This window comes from Lepisosteus platostomus, chromosome 11 (genome assembly GCF_059453375.1).
Source record: "Lepisosteus platostomus isolate fLepPlt1 chromosome 11, fLepPlt1.hap1, whole genome shotgun sequence".
NCBI classification, from domain to species: Eukaryota; Metazoa; Chordata; class Actinopteri; order Semionotiformes; family Lepisosteidae; genus Lepisosteus; species Lepisosteus platostomus.
Window position 1 is genome coordinate 45,103,852 of NC_142621.1, and position 15,267 is coordinate 45,119,118.

General features: G+C 39.0%; 1 long non-coding RNA gene across 1 annotated transcript; it reads right to left on the reverse strand.

Annotated features, from left to right (window-relative positions):
* Positions 1–404: 404 nt before the first annotated feature.
* On the reverse strand, positions 405–4,111 carry LOC148652802 (uncharacterized). Its single transcript, XR_015925099.1, has 2 exons — positions 3,829–4,111; positions 405–938 (listed from the first exon to the last, which is right to left on the reverse strand). It is a non-coding gene; the product is annotated as an uncharacterized LOC148652802 (long non-coding RNA).
* Positions 4,112–15,267: the final 11,156 nt, after the last annotated feature.

Below are 15,267 nucleotides of genomic sequence, written 5' to 3' on the forward strand. Positions count from 1 at the left end.
ATGCACTAAAAATCATATTAAATAAATTTTAAAAATGTCATTCTTTCCCCTCTTTGCACTGGACTGTTTTGCCCATCACGGCGTCTTGGCTGTTTAACCATTCGTTGTTTCCAGCTTCTACTATAACCCTATTTTCTAAAGTCATTCATCTCCCACTTAGCCAGCGTTCATGTTCAGCCACATAACTGACTTGTACTTTGGTCAGAATGTTACCTTAAAATTGAGATGCAGACCATAGGCTAGATGTACTGTAGAAATCAGGGAACACCGACGTGACTGCACGAGAGAGGGAAAATGCTGGACACTTGACAAAAAGTGCAGACTCGACTTTGCAGTCTCTTTGGTACAGATGTGATTGATGGGGACGGAAAAGAGATCAAGTGACACAGACTCAATAGAGGGGGAGCAGAAATTCAGTGCTTTAATTAATCAGCTCGAAACATTGAGAAAATAAAGCTCTCCAGCTTTGTTTTGTTAGGCCTTGAACATCCATCCATCCATTATCAGAAAGCCACTTATTCCTGGAAAGGGTCACACAAACCCACATGATAGCACAGGGACTGGGGGAGGGATCTGTATATGGCTCTGCGTGGCACAACAGTGGAATAGTGAACTGTAAGAATGCTGTACTCTGTAATTGTGTGCTAGTGCTCCTTAAATGCTTTTGAAATACATATTTCACATATTTCTTCTGCGGCATCCATGTTGTCATAATAGTATGGAGAAGTATGGAGAACCAGAAGATAATGTCTTCTCTTTTCCTTTCATCAAGATCAAGTTAGAATATGTGTCAGTCTGATATCTGTTCACAGTGCAAGAGCTACAAAGCAGGGCTTGAAGAAAGAAGTAAAGCCGGCAATGGGAAATATAAACACCACCTATGGCACGCTGTAGTCAAGAGTCCTCCAGCTGAGTATCAGAAATCCCAGTGCTTGCATCTAAAAAAACAAAACAAGAAATGATAAATAATGCATCCATTTCAGTTTTTCCTTTTTTTTCTTTTAAACAATGTATGACTGTCATCAAAAATGTAACACAACACGGGCACTGTAGTCAATTCCTGAGGTGAGGTCCAGTGTGAAGCAAGATATTAGGCTTCTAATGTAGAAAACAAACCTTGTTTCACCCACCCTATTTAGCACAGCGTGAGGTTTACTTTTTTGTTTAGTTTGCATGAGCATGAAACTTTTATTTAGTGCATTATGTTTCTCAAGAGACAGGGAGGAATGAAGCTAGAAGGCAGCTTTACTGTTGAAGGCTGGGATTGTGTTGTTTTCTTGAGATTCTTGAACCAACAGCCAGGATGAGCTGGGTGGCCTCCTCTCCTTTCTTTCTCCTCGCCTTTCTTCTGTTTTGTGCTTGCACTGTGTGGATCTCTCTGGCTCAGCAGGTGGTGCAAACATCATGCATCTTAAAGTTGTGAATGGAAAGGTAGCTTCTGCACTGCTCATGATGATTGAGGACTTGTCTCATCTGACCATTTATGGTGTAATTGAACAAGTATAAATACACTCCTGACTGCCCCCAACACTGAACGCATCTTCCGTTGCTCATTTCCCTGCGCCCCAGCCACACCCTTGCAGCAGCTCCCTGGTTCATTCCTTTTAAGTGAGGGGGGTCATATCTTTGGCCAGCGCATCCATTTCCTCAGCCAGGCAAGTTAATGCCAAAATATTAAGTGCGCTATCAGATTATATTTATCAACTCATTTAGTCAATATTGGCATTTGACCAAACTATTTAAAAAATCAATTTTGTCAATCAGAAGTTCTCAATTAGTCTTTACATTCCAATGCACATGACACCCTTCTTCAACATCACCATAACCACCTGCCTTTAGTTATTTTCAAGTTTACATGTTGCTGTACATGGAGTTTGAGACTATTTTTTTCCATGCACACTGTAGGATAACAAGTACTCTGGTCTGTGTTTAAAATACAAACAGCATAAAGGTACAAGATTAATGTTCCAGAAAAGATAGACCTATACCGGAAATACATGGATACTGTATGTTAATGTTTTTAAAAGCAGAAAATAAAATAAACATTACAATGGAAGATGGCTGATTGGTCCTTTAGGTTAGCATACATTTCGGCACACTCTATTAATGCTGAAACCTTCTCAAGATGGAGAATTGTTTAGGAGTGTTTACTTATCTAGCTTGTCACAAAAGTAACAAAAACTTCAAGGAGGTTTTAGCAGAGGTTCAGAAAAAATGACAAAAAACAAGTCCCTTTCACCTCATCTATTCTAAATCATAACCATTCCAAATGTCATTTCTTGAAAGCTATATATATCATAAGTAACCCTCTTTTGTGGGTTTTGATCTCACACATCTCTCCTCAACCCAACTTTCCCATTGCAGCTCCTCCAACTCCGCATGTGGGTCCCAGCCTCCTCATCCAACAGCCAGGGTGGGATAAACCAAATTTCACCATGCCATACAATACAAATCACTTTCTTCCAGATGGAAGACATTTTCCTTTCAGTTTAATAGAAACTAGATCCAGTACCCAATTCTCAGAATTTGCTTTTATCAACTCTTTCAACGTCTTTATCAAAAACATGAACCTACTGCTGTTTTTGTTCCCTGTGGTGTGGACTCTTCAATGGCAGGCTCATATACAGAAAAGACCTGTCTAATCTGATGGTTTTTAATTCATTTTTGCATATTTTCCATCGGAGGGGAGCATGCTGGGAATGATTTGTCATTGAATGGCTTTTGTGTTTTGTGTTCCACATGCAAGCTATATTGAAGTCAGCACTTCAGTGTAACTTCAGTATAACTTGCAGGCATAACACGGGGACTGAGCAATGAAGAAAGAGCAGTAGGAAAATTTCAGATGTTAAATTGTGAAACCACAAACCAGGCAAACCCAGTCCCTCAAACTATTATGGTTTGGTTATCAAGAAATGAAGAAGAAAAGGCTGGGCACTGTGAAAATCAAAACCTGCCCAGTCAGTATAAAGCTTAGTGTTTATGACTCGTGTGCCTGAAATACATGACAAAAAGCCCAGGTTTCTATAGCTTAGTCATGGAGGCTAACTCTAATCAGTTTCATTTTCAGACTTTAAATATTATGCTCAAGTGTATCTCTGCTGCTGATTTTGGTGGTTAAATTTCATCAAGTGAATGTACAGTATAGGAAAAATGATAACCAAGGTAAGGAGGCTGAAAATCCAATCTTCCAATGTCACTAGAAGTAGGCAAAGATCTAACAATTACATGGCACGAACATTCCTTTGCTTTGGCACATGTTTATCCTTGTTGCTTTTACTGGATAACCTCAAACATGCCAGACGGTGATGACTCTGTAAGACCATTTCTTTTGGAATACTGATTGGCAGGACCATATTAGATCTTCAAAGTGGAGCCTCTCAGAAAATAAGTAATTGAAATTAAGACTGAAAAAATCCCATTCTCTGACAGACCTAATTCTGGGGGGATGCAATTCAATTGAATGGCATCAGATACACAGCTTCCTGTTACTTGTCTGAAACATTAAGAACATTTGGTATTAAACGGATTCTTAAAAAAACTTGAGAGGGATAGTGACAACCAATCCCTACTAATTCACCCCAGCTAGCCTAACTTGTAATCGTTCCACATCATTTCCAAAAGCTAGAAATACCACATGAAAACCTCTTTTCACATTTTTCCTACACCAGGCAGTTTAAGCCAAATTCCACAATGCTTAAACACACAATAAGCATTCACAAATGCAATTATTTTGTATTGTTATTGCTCAGTCCTATGGTGTATGCTTGTATATTTGCTCTATTACTTGAGCACCCATGCTCTCTTATTTTTCAATATTAAACGACTTACCTGTAGTACGATCTGTGCCATCAATGAGACTTGTCATTTTTATTGGACTGCATCCCAGCTTTGGTGCTCATGACAATAAAGGCATTTTCAATTTAAGATCACTTTTATTGCATTTGTCAGAGCTCAGTATGCTGCGCCTTTCACAGTGCTGCTAAATTAGTCAACCTGGGTTGATTAGCAACAAATAAATATTATTAAAAACGCAGAACGTTATCTTTTTTTAATCCTGTAATTATATCCTCACAAAATTAGATCATACATTCTCTGCTCGCTATCCCTAATCCTCTAAATATCATTTGATGACAGAGAGATAAAGATATATCATGTGGTATTAAGTGGGGTATTGAGTTACTGTAGATTCTGGAACGTGATCTAAGAAAATTCTAAAAGCACAAGAGGACTTTCTTATGTAATGCACCATCTTCAAGTTTTTAATTTTATTACTCAGAGATGTCAAGCCTTTCCTACCTTCCAAGCAGCTACTTTACATTTTACAGTTCCGCTGTGTCTGTGCTTTGTAGACTCTATCTAGAATATTTACCTTACAATACAGGCTTGATATACCTTCTCTAGGTTTCTGGATTTTACATTTCTGAAGACGTAATTCATGTCAGCAAGGCACAGACAAAACATATATGCAAGCGTGCTTAGCATTTATTAAAAAATCAGAAACCTTTGCATGCATCTTCACATATTCAGTGTGGATGTCTGAGATATTAAAAAGGGAACTTAATATTTCCGATTAATGAGAATTCAGTTGAAAAAAAAAGCCACTGACATTCTGGCTTCTGTTTTCAGAGCGAACACCACAGAAAGAGAGGATTCCATCTGACTAAAGACGCAGCTTCAGAGGATTAAGGAGACCTACATGTTCAGCACATAGGGAAGCATCTGATCTGTATCATGTTGACACAAACAGTGCTAAAATACGAAGCCCACGAATTACGTGATTTGTGTTTCTCATTAAGTTATCGTAGGGAGGACTGTCATAAGAAAAAAACATATTAGCGGCAGGTGTTTTAGAAGTAACAGCTTAGCCTCTTCTGCATGGATATGTTCACATCAACAACTTAAAAATATCCACTAGGGGCAGAAGAAACAGTCCCTCCAGTAAATAGCACAGTCATGTGGAAATATGGGCTTCAATAATTCAGAGCTACTTCAAAGCAGGATATTAGCTGTTTAACTATGAAACTCAGATGGTTCTGAGTTGCCATGGCAATGAGGCATAGCATTGCTTTGGTATTTTACTGACTCACACTTCAGTACAAATATTCATGCTTCTGCAATTTGACCTGCTTACTGGCTGAGTGGCGATGTGGCTTGTTTAAATAAATTATACCCTGGGCCTGGGCTATTTAGATATAGAAAAACTATGGTTTGTAAACAACACAGTATGACCCAAAGGTGAGGAAAGTTATAACACAACCCTGGGTGTTTCGTATCGGACTATACAAAGTTTGTGGGTTTCTTGACAAAGCTACTGTACCTAGCCATGTTGTGGAAGGTCATTCCTTGGCTTACTGTAAATAAATGGTTAAAAGCTAGACAATCCGAACAGCCTGCTTTTGTTTATAACATTCTTTGAAACCCTCAGTGTTCTTTGAGTCCATTTGGAATGAACACAGTTTAACAAAATAAAGACAAAAAATCAGCTTTCGTCCCACCGTCAGGAAAGCCAAATTGTTTATACAAGATCTAAGAGCTTTAGAAAAGAGCTAAACACATTGATTCACATACTGTGGTTTAGTAAATCAATAGAAATCCACTGTAAAACAAGGTCCGGCCCTGTTTCAGGCTCAATGACATGACATCCACACAACAACAGCCTTTTGACATGCTGAATTTCTGCTCCAGAATGTATGCCATGAGCTGGGAAGATAACAAATTGCACATTTATATGTCACATTTCATTCACCACCAAATGTTGAAAATAAAATATAACCGCTAATATAAAAAACACCATTAAGCACAAGTATTAAGAAAAAAACATTTCAAATTTCTCCTTCATATGAGATACTGTAGACTGTTGTGTCATGTAGAGATATTTCACCATCTTAACTTTGCAATACTTTTAATTTTTAGTTGTTGAACATTGTAGTTCTAATTATTTCATTGTAGAGTACATTGGTTTTGATGCACGCAGCTAGATGACTAAAAGATTAAAAGAAAACATTTGTGGTTTATGACTACTGGGTTTCTAACCTTGTTTTGTACAAGACTGTCATTTTTATTTAGAAAATGTTTTCATTTACTCTGTGGTGTGGTATAAAAAGAACATCCTAAATTCACAAAAAAACACGCTCAAGTGACTAATTTTATATATCACAAGTGTCCTACAAGTAAGAAGCCAATGCTCTCTCTAGACACCTCAGTTCTTATCTGGGTGGGTATTTGAAAGTTGCTTCAATTTGAAATTTGTTTGGAGCAGTAAAACAAAACAACTATGGCAAGTTAAGCTTTTAAAAAACTATAATGTGGGTGAACATGAACTACATAATACAGTCCCTTTTGCTCTTAAAAAGTCACTTTATGAAGAAGTTATTAGACAGGCACTGAGCTAAATATTCTTCTTGTTCACGTAAAGAAAGCCTGCCCTTCACATGTGGCAGTTTCTCATAATATTTCTTTGTCCATTTGACTTCTCATAAATTCTACCCTTTTGTTTCCTGCATCTTGTACAGTGACTTGTAAAAAAACAGTTAATGGATTTTACAACAGAGCTGGGAACACCCTCAGTAACTATGACATTTACTATTCTGCAGAGCCCTGATGTTTTTATTGAAGGAGAAAGTCCAGTTAAGCCCAGCCTGTCCTTCCTAAGCTCTGTCCACATATCTCTTATCAAGGCTTCATTGATAAATGAACCCATTGTTTGGCAAATAATTAGCTCAACTGACCCTTCTTTGAAAAAGCACTTAAATCCTGCACTCTCATGGACATCAGGTAAATCTAAGCAATGGATCTTTAGTTTGGACAGATAATTGTATATTGTGATATTTAATGTGGATATATTTGCGTTCCTTTAATTATTGTTCAATCATTTCAGTGTTGCAATAACTTTAAGCACCTTTAAGGCATCCTTGAGCACAGATGAGAGAGCCTGGGATAATCACAAAGCCTTGATAATAACTGGACACAAAGGTGTGCTGTCCCTACTTGTAGGCCATACATACTGTACAGCAAAGCAAAGCAAGCCAGAGTACAACTTGCTTGGTGTGTGTGTTGGGGGTCAGAGACAGTGTGTGTGGGGAGGGGTGATGAGGAAGCACGAGGTGGTGCACAAACATATTTGTTCAAAAACACCTCCGCCGTTTGGCTTTTAAAAGAAAAACCAGAAGGAGAACAAGAAATGCCTGACTCTTTCCTTTTCTTTTTCCTCGGTGAAGGGTACCTGCCGTGCAAGGGTTTCAAATCGAGGCAAAGGGCAGGGTGTACACACTGCGGTTTTGCTCCGCTGAAACAACGTTGTGACTGCAATCTGAGCTGGCTGGAATTCCGCTGTAACCTCAGCGCTGGGCTTCTGTTCTCCTCTCGATCTCGCACGGAAAGCTGTTCTGCATGAGGCCAAAAAAGTGAAGTCTGGAGGAAGTTTGGAGAGAAAAGCAAAATCCCATTTTGCAAATCTTATATTTACATCTATTCAGCTCATTTAAGAAAGCAAAATGCCATAGAGTTGATGCTTGAAACTTGGCCATGTGTACCTCCCGCTGTACACAATACTGACTGAAGCACTGAGCTGGGGCTACATATTCAGTACAATGGTAGATTCACACAGAAGGCTTTCACAGCAGAGACTCTTTTACAGTGCTGTTTAGGTATTTCTTGCTCAGTTTTTTATCTTCATATTTTAAAGTATATTTTTTTTCCACTTGCAGTTTGCAAAGATGACTTGGCGTGGTGTAAAACAGCAAATATATTATCCAAGGTTTTGCTGCAGTATGCAGTATTTTATGTGTTGCATGATGCAATATAGTCAGCAGAGAAAAGTGTCGTGAGGGTCACAGATTAAGAGATTTAGGATTAAAATAATCTTTTTTTTCTTGCAAATGGTACGACACAAGTTTATTTGTATTTTTACATTGTACTATTAAAATTGGTTATGGTTATAAGACAAGCAGTGGTGTATAGTAACTACATTTTTGGAATCTTTTTTGTTGCTAGTATTCTGAGACAGTGCCCATACTTATATCAAGAGAACATAGCAAGCAGTTTTTAATAAAATGTACTTTCCAATCCTGATGATTTTAAAGACTTGTTCGCAGGACAGAATCATATACTTTTACCTGACTTGCTGGACAAACTTTTCTTTTTCCTTGTTAATGTTTTCACAGGCCCATCACGAGGTGGTTATTTCATTTCATTTCAGTTTTATTGGGCTTCCCCTGTCACCCGTTATATTTTAATGAAACAGATTGGACTTTTTATTTAAACATCTGGTAACAGCTGCAAGACAATTAATTAAAAGGCGTCAGAGTGAGAGTCAACACTTTCCTGGATAAATCCGATAATGTATAAAGTTTGCTTGAAATGAAACATTAATAAATCCCTTTGCTCCACTAACTCCAAAAAGCAAAGTGCTAAGACAAGGTTCACTTATAGAAACTCCAGATGAGCATGTTGTAGTCTGGCAGCTTTGGTCTTAATACTCTTCATAACCTCCCATTCAGAGCACTTTCAGTATATGTATTGGTTTTAAATGAGCTGGACACAGGACATGGGTGAACTGGAATAGGGGCCATACCTGTAGAATGGAAGCTGAGTTTAGAGTATGGGGAGAATCTGGGGTATGAGTGTTTAAGGTCCAAAGTAAAGGGTTGTGCAGCAGCACAATCAGATTTCGTTATACGTGCCCACTTTTGAATATTCAGCTGTACATGACTAAGCTTTATGGCGGCAGGAGAGAATGGGACATGTGCCACCCCTCGCAGTCTCTGCACAGGTGTATCACTCTGCTGCGGGTGGGCACGTCTTCCTCAGCACATTGAGCGCTGACTGTAGGGGTGGCGTGTCTCTCACTGATGTCAGGGCTGGCCTGCAGACTCCTGGCAAATCACAGAGGAGTAAGGGTCTGCCAGGAAGCCAGCAGAGCCCTGGCTGACTACTCTCAGCCCCATCCCTGGTGCACTCAGCCAGCTGTGTGCTGCTGCTTGGTGAATCCCAGTTAGAGCCAGCAAGTTCCGTGGCCAAGAGTCGAACTGGAGAGGTCAGGACAATAGGGCTTAAGCCGAGCTCTGAGCCAAACAGTATTCATCTAGGAAAGAGGCGCGTTGATCAAGCATTAGAATTATTTTTTATTTTATGGTTTTTAAATTACATTGGTGTTGAGTGGAAGCTGGCCTTTTTTTTTACTGTGCTGTGGATTTCTCTGTTGAGGACACAAACCAGCCCGGAAGGGACTGTACGTCAGCACCATGTTTGTCCAGCAGATTTACAGACTCACAGATGGGTTTTAATGACTTCTCACTGGAAGGATATGGTACCAAAAGGCAGTTAAAAAACTAAAGTGATGCTTCCATGGCAACACGGCTGTTTTACGTCGCGATAAAAGTTGGGTTCATAATCAGAGTGATAGTCTTTCTGTATTATTTGGAGAACCTTCCTCTTTTAGCGGTCTGTGTCGTAAAAATATCACGTTTGCTCTTTGAATGAAGCAAAATGTAATTCATCATATTGCTTATTCCTTAAATTGCTTCATTTCTCTGGTCTCCATGTCTTTTTTCAACTCAAAAGGTGTAATTTTAAACGAGGGGACCAACACAGCTCTAGAAAACCAATGCCGTGGTTGAATTCATCTCCATGACTTGGGGAATTGCTTTTTAAATGCACTCTAGTCTATACAGTATATAACTGCTTCAGATTTTACAAAGGAAAGCTCCCTAGCCTATCTGAAGCTAAGTTATTCTTTTTTAAAAAGTCATTTTTGCTTGAATAGTTGGAATATATGAGACTTTAAAGATCTTTAAAATCTTACCAATGTGGTCGCCAAGAGATCCCCCAAATAAGATGATTAATACAAGATTTATTTTTGCAATTTGTTTGGGACCCAACTTCTAAATTTCTCACGAACAGAACAAAAGAAGCCAGGGTATTGGCATCTATAACAGGACTGGGTAGCTTGTTCCAGACACAATCCTTTGTGTAAATAAAGTGCCTCTTGTTCCCTCTTTTAAATGCGCAGTTTCTGTCCTCTGATTCATGGTTCACTGTTTATTCAGGAAATGAACAGTTTTCTATTCTAAAGGTAGAACAGAAATAGAAAAGGCACTATTCTAAATTCACTAGGAATGACAACACCCAAGATGAAAGCGGCACGGAGCGAAATTGTGGCTTCACCTGCTCGGCTGAGGGCTGGCTTCCTGGCCAGAGGACAAGGAGACCAGAAGCCCCCTCAGGGTGACCAAGGGGCAGCTGCAGAGGAGGAGATGGGGTGGAGGTGGGATGCAAGAGAGAGAGATGGGGATCCCGTAGGTATTTATAGTGTTTGGGAGAGGAATGGATGTCAGGAGCAATTGCTAATTACTGACAGCTGAGTCTGATTGAACTTGGTTGCTGTCATCCCTCCCGAACTTTTGTTACAAACTCGGTTTAGGTCATAATAATGCCTAAATCTAGTTCATTGACATAGTAAATGAAAAAGAGCAGTAGTCCTAGTTAAGATCCTTGTGGTCCCCTGCTACTTTTGTCCCACAAATTTCAGCTTTTACCTCTGTACCCTCTGCTTCTTATACATTATCCAATTCCCATTCCAAAAACATCTAATAGACTCATGTTTAAAATTCTTTACTGCAGTTGCTTGTTCAAAGACCTCAGACATGTTACTTAAGCAAGACCATCCTGTTCTAAACTCATGCTGACGTGCAGATGTTCTGACTATTATTTTTCCATAACCTTATATATAATAGAACTAAAGCACAATGTTCTAGAATTACTTGTTCAGCTTTGTCTCTGTTCTTTATTGGATTGGTTTTACATTAGCATTTTTCCAGTCAACTGGTGTTAGTTACTCCTGTCTTGAGCAACTTTTAGGAGAGTTTTGTAACATCACTTGTTTCCTTAAGTACCACTGGTAGAATACAGTCAGTTCCTGGAGAGTTGTTTATCATATGTGCTTCTTTTACCTAACATGTATTTCTCTTGAATGCTGATATTTATTATTTATATTTTTACGTAGCCCTGGACATGTTGTCAGTTCGTGATAGAAGTATTCATAATTGTCTTAAGGTGGAGTTGTAATTATTTCTCATTACTCAAGCCATCAGTTGGCAACGTTGTTCCTTTCCAAACAGTGATTTGGATTGAATGGGACAGAACATATGGTAAGGCTTAGTCAAGAATGAATTAAAAATTCAAAAGAAATTACAAAGAATGTGCTTATGTTAAGTTTGTCAGTAGGCTTTACCTTAATAGAGGTCTTTTGTAAACTGAAAAAATGTGCCTGACATTTCAAATTTTAGTCTTTTTTTTTCAAAAATCATTCAGCTTCTGAAAATCTAGAAACATCTAAGAATCCTATACTTTCTTAAAACCTCAGGATTGCTGACCGATTTAATATTAACATTGTTGCATCGATCTCAGGTTTGATCATGTTCATGTGCTCCAAATAATCTCCAATAGTCTTCCTTTAGAACAGCACAGAGTCTGGGAACAGGTGTACAAACACTTCCACTGGAACTTGGGAAAGACCATGAGATTTTACTATTTCAAAAGGATAATTAAAGAGAAATACTGTACCCAGAATGGGGCTTTAGAATTTGAATGTTTTTTCATTTTTATAAAGTATATCTGGAAGGATCCAGTACTCTACAACAGACACCAAGAATTTATTGGCTTGTATCCTTACATAACATTCCACCTGGCTGAAGGTATAAACCATACAGGAAGTCTCTCTTGGAAAACTAGAGTAGAAGCAGTAAATCTGTAATATTTGCATTTCTTTACGAACCAGATGGTTATGATTAGCAAGGGTGAGGATTTGATCTTGGCTTCGGTATAAAGTAATGGGTAAGAATCTCATAAATCACTCCATGGGGCGAGGGCAGACAGAAAAGACGTTCATGTTATCACTTCATTCCGTGGCTTAGCGCTGCAGTATATCAGTCTACTTGTATCTTCGCGCGTTAGTCTGCTGAAATGGCACTTTTGGGTCTCTGGGAGGCAGCTACCGCCAGGAATATTTTACCTCTCAGGCGAAAGGAAAACGGTTCAGATCTGAAACTGAATATGCACTGGGCAGCGGGTTTGTCCTGCCCGTGTTACCTCAATTAACGTGAAATTAATTAACCAGTGTGGTTAAGTTCCGAAAGGAACTCGGGGAGCTTTTAACAGACCTTAACAGTTCTGATAAAGGCATGATTCCAGTACGTTCAGGGGTACACCCCAGATCTCTGTCTTGTGTAACTGCAGTATGACCCACTATCCCTTGGTGCCTGTGAGTCTCTCATGAAAATCTGGCACTAATAATCCTTTACCTGCACAACAATATTTCACACTTTACACACACCAAGAGACGCCTTTTTTCCCCTCTTGCCGTAGTAACGTGCTCACCTCCTCGCTTAAAATAAAACTGTAAAAACCTCTATGCTGCTATCTCATTTTCATTCAATCTTGTTTTAATTTAGTCAACTCCGACAAACGAGCTGTAAATAGTTGTGGTGTGCTACACGTCTCATTGGCTAGATTGCAATTAATCAGGAAGTTATTAGGCGTTCCGGTGCATTTATGTTTTTTTTTTCCCTAGCATCTTTAACGTTTAGTAAATAATGAGCGAACAATTTGAAATGGCATCGTAAACACATCTTTTATTTATTTCACATAAGACACAGTAAGACATACTCATTTTCTCCTTTACTGCTGTTGTCACTATACTATAGATCATTGAGTGTCTGTAAGGGTTGCTTAAAAAAAGAATCACTTCATTCCGTCTGTGTGCGAGTGTGAGAGAAAACTGTTTTCTATTCTGCATTATCCGGTTCGCCAGTTCAGTCGGATTTTGTTTGTCTGAAGGGTTAGAACCCCCCATGCAAGTTTAGAATAAACACAATGACAACTCACACTGTGTGTTTCAGCGGTTCTGTATCTGGCTGCTTTAGGTCTTGACTGCGTTCTCTGGCTGATCCTGATAGCCTGTGAAGAAAAAATGTTCATGTAGCGAATAGGAGAGCAGGAGGCGTGTTGGTATCACAGCACGGAGACTGGCAGTTTCTAAATGACTGGTACTATATACAGTAAAACATTACCTCAGGCACTCATCGCACAATGGACACTTAAAAAGATCCCCCAAAAGCACAATTTCAGGTGGCAGATTTGACTTTGGAATGGATAAATGTGGCCAGCTAAAAACAACCAAAATAAACGACATCAAGGGTTTCAAAATGCCTGTGCCTGGGCGAGTGAGCAGACACACGATGACAGGAAGTAAACAGTGGTCCGGCAGAGAGGCCTTTTGAGAGCTGAGGAAAATGCCCATTGCCAGGGATTAATGGCGCGCAATGTGTGTTTTTACAGCTCGTATTGATCAAAAATAAAAAAAGAGCTCTGTTGATTTGGCCTTCAAGAACTGACAAATGTTACACCCCTTTCTTCTGGGTACCCAGAGTTTAAGGTTCTGCAACCATGGAGGCTGGATCTGGGTGGGGACTGCTGGTCTTTTAGCATACATGCAGACATGTCCTGCAAACAACCTCAAATCTCCTTGTTAATTTGTAGAACACCTCATTCTTTACTTTTTTTATACATGCTTTTAGATAACTTGGGAGGTAACTTGGAGGTAACCCATTTTTCCTAAATAGCATACATTCTTCCCTTAACTTTTGCCATAATTAGATTTTTTTGGATTCATGTGGAAAATAACTTAACTGCGGTAATTCAAATATAGACGGATGTTCTAAGCCTTATCTGTTCTGAAACAAATTACGTAAAGTGTGTTTTTACTGAAAAAACTTAAACATGTTAATTAGTCTTTTATTCCGGACATCCAGTGCTTCCAGCTCTCAGTCCAGGGCTATGTCAACTGTACCAGAGAAGGTACTGTACAATAAAATGGCATTTAATCGTCTGGTAACGGTTTTAAGTGCTTCTGAGGACTTTAAACATACCGTGTCAGTACTATTCCATGGCATTGGTGCTATTTCAAGTGTTTTCTAATGTGTCTGTGCAAGGGTCACAGGTAGTTCAGTGCAGGACTCAACCTCCTGATGTCACACAACACACATTTCATTCCTCTCCAAAGACCTGAACTGCGCAACACTGTTTACTTCAATGATAAAAACCCAGTTTAGTTTTTAAGGACCTAGCATGGGAATTTATCCATGAGATTAGGCTCTAGTCATTTGTTTGAACATAACTAGACAAGTCAAAGTTTCTTATCAGGTGTGGCATTTTCATTCCATTTGAGATATCCATATCAGGGGCTGTAAGAGAGCAAACATCTGTATTTGACATTCGGTTATAGTTAATTGCTTGTTAAACTTCTATTAACTACATGCGTCAGACACCAAGGAGTCTCTTGATAAAGCTGTCCATTAGTTGTTGTTTTTTTCTCCACTCACTTAATTACTGATAATAGAGCGCCCGTGACAGCTGCCCACATAGTTTGTGTCTGATCGGTAGGTCCGTAACATCTAACTGGAATTGCAAAGTTTAAAAGAAGTGCTGTTTGGTATTTCATGTTAACGGAGATCTTTGGAATACTGCGATCATTATTACATTGGCTTGAATAAATTGCTCAGCTTACAAAAATGTCATCCAAGCTACTGTACTTAATGTTTGAAAAATAAAACTCAAACAAGATTGCTTTACATGTTGGGGTCCTGGAAAACCAGAGGGAAATGTGCTGCATTTTCTGACTCGTTGTGCGATTCATGCAGCATGTCGTGAAAACTCGAGAGAATAAGTCAACTTTCAGTCGGGGCTATTTTCAATTTATCTGACCTTAGGAAGTCTTAACTAAAATTAAATCGCCATTTTCCAACACTGAAATAAGTATTTGTTTTCACTCATTGCTAAATGGGTTTTAAAGAGTCGTTACGGTATCTCTCATTCAGCTCCTGAGCAGTATGCTTTTTCCGTGTGTTTCTACTCTTGATTTATCATAAGTGATTGTATGGAGTATTTTTTAATCACAGGTAGTCGGGGACTGTGATCCTGTGATCGCAATGCAAATTAAGATTACACAATTTTTTTGTTGTTTTTTTGGTCACAACAAACGCCTTGTCATTAAAAACAAACGCCTAGTCTTGTGTTGCAGTTAATTTTCTGTACTGAAATTACAGGAAAAGAAGTCAGGGGTTGCTTACCTTAACCTTTCCTGTGTGAATTGCCCGCTTGTTTCAGATTGCCATTCTGTTCCTGCCCGACTGAAACAGTCAAGTTTTACATGTATGACCTCTGACTTCTCTCTGTTTATGCTTCTGAAATGAGAAAAACTGTGACACTGAA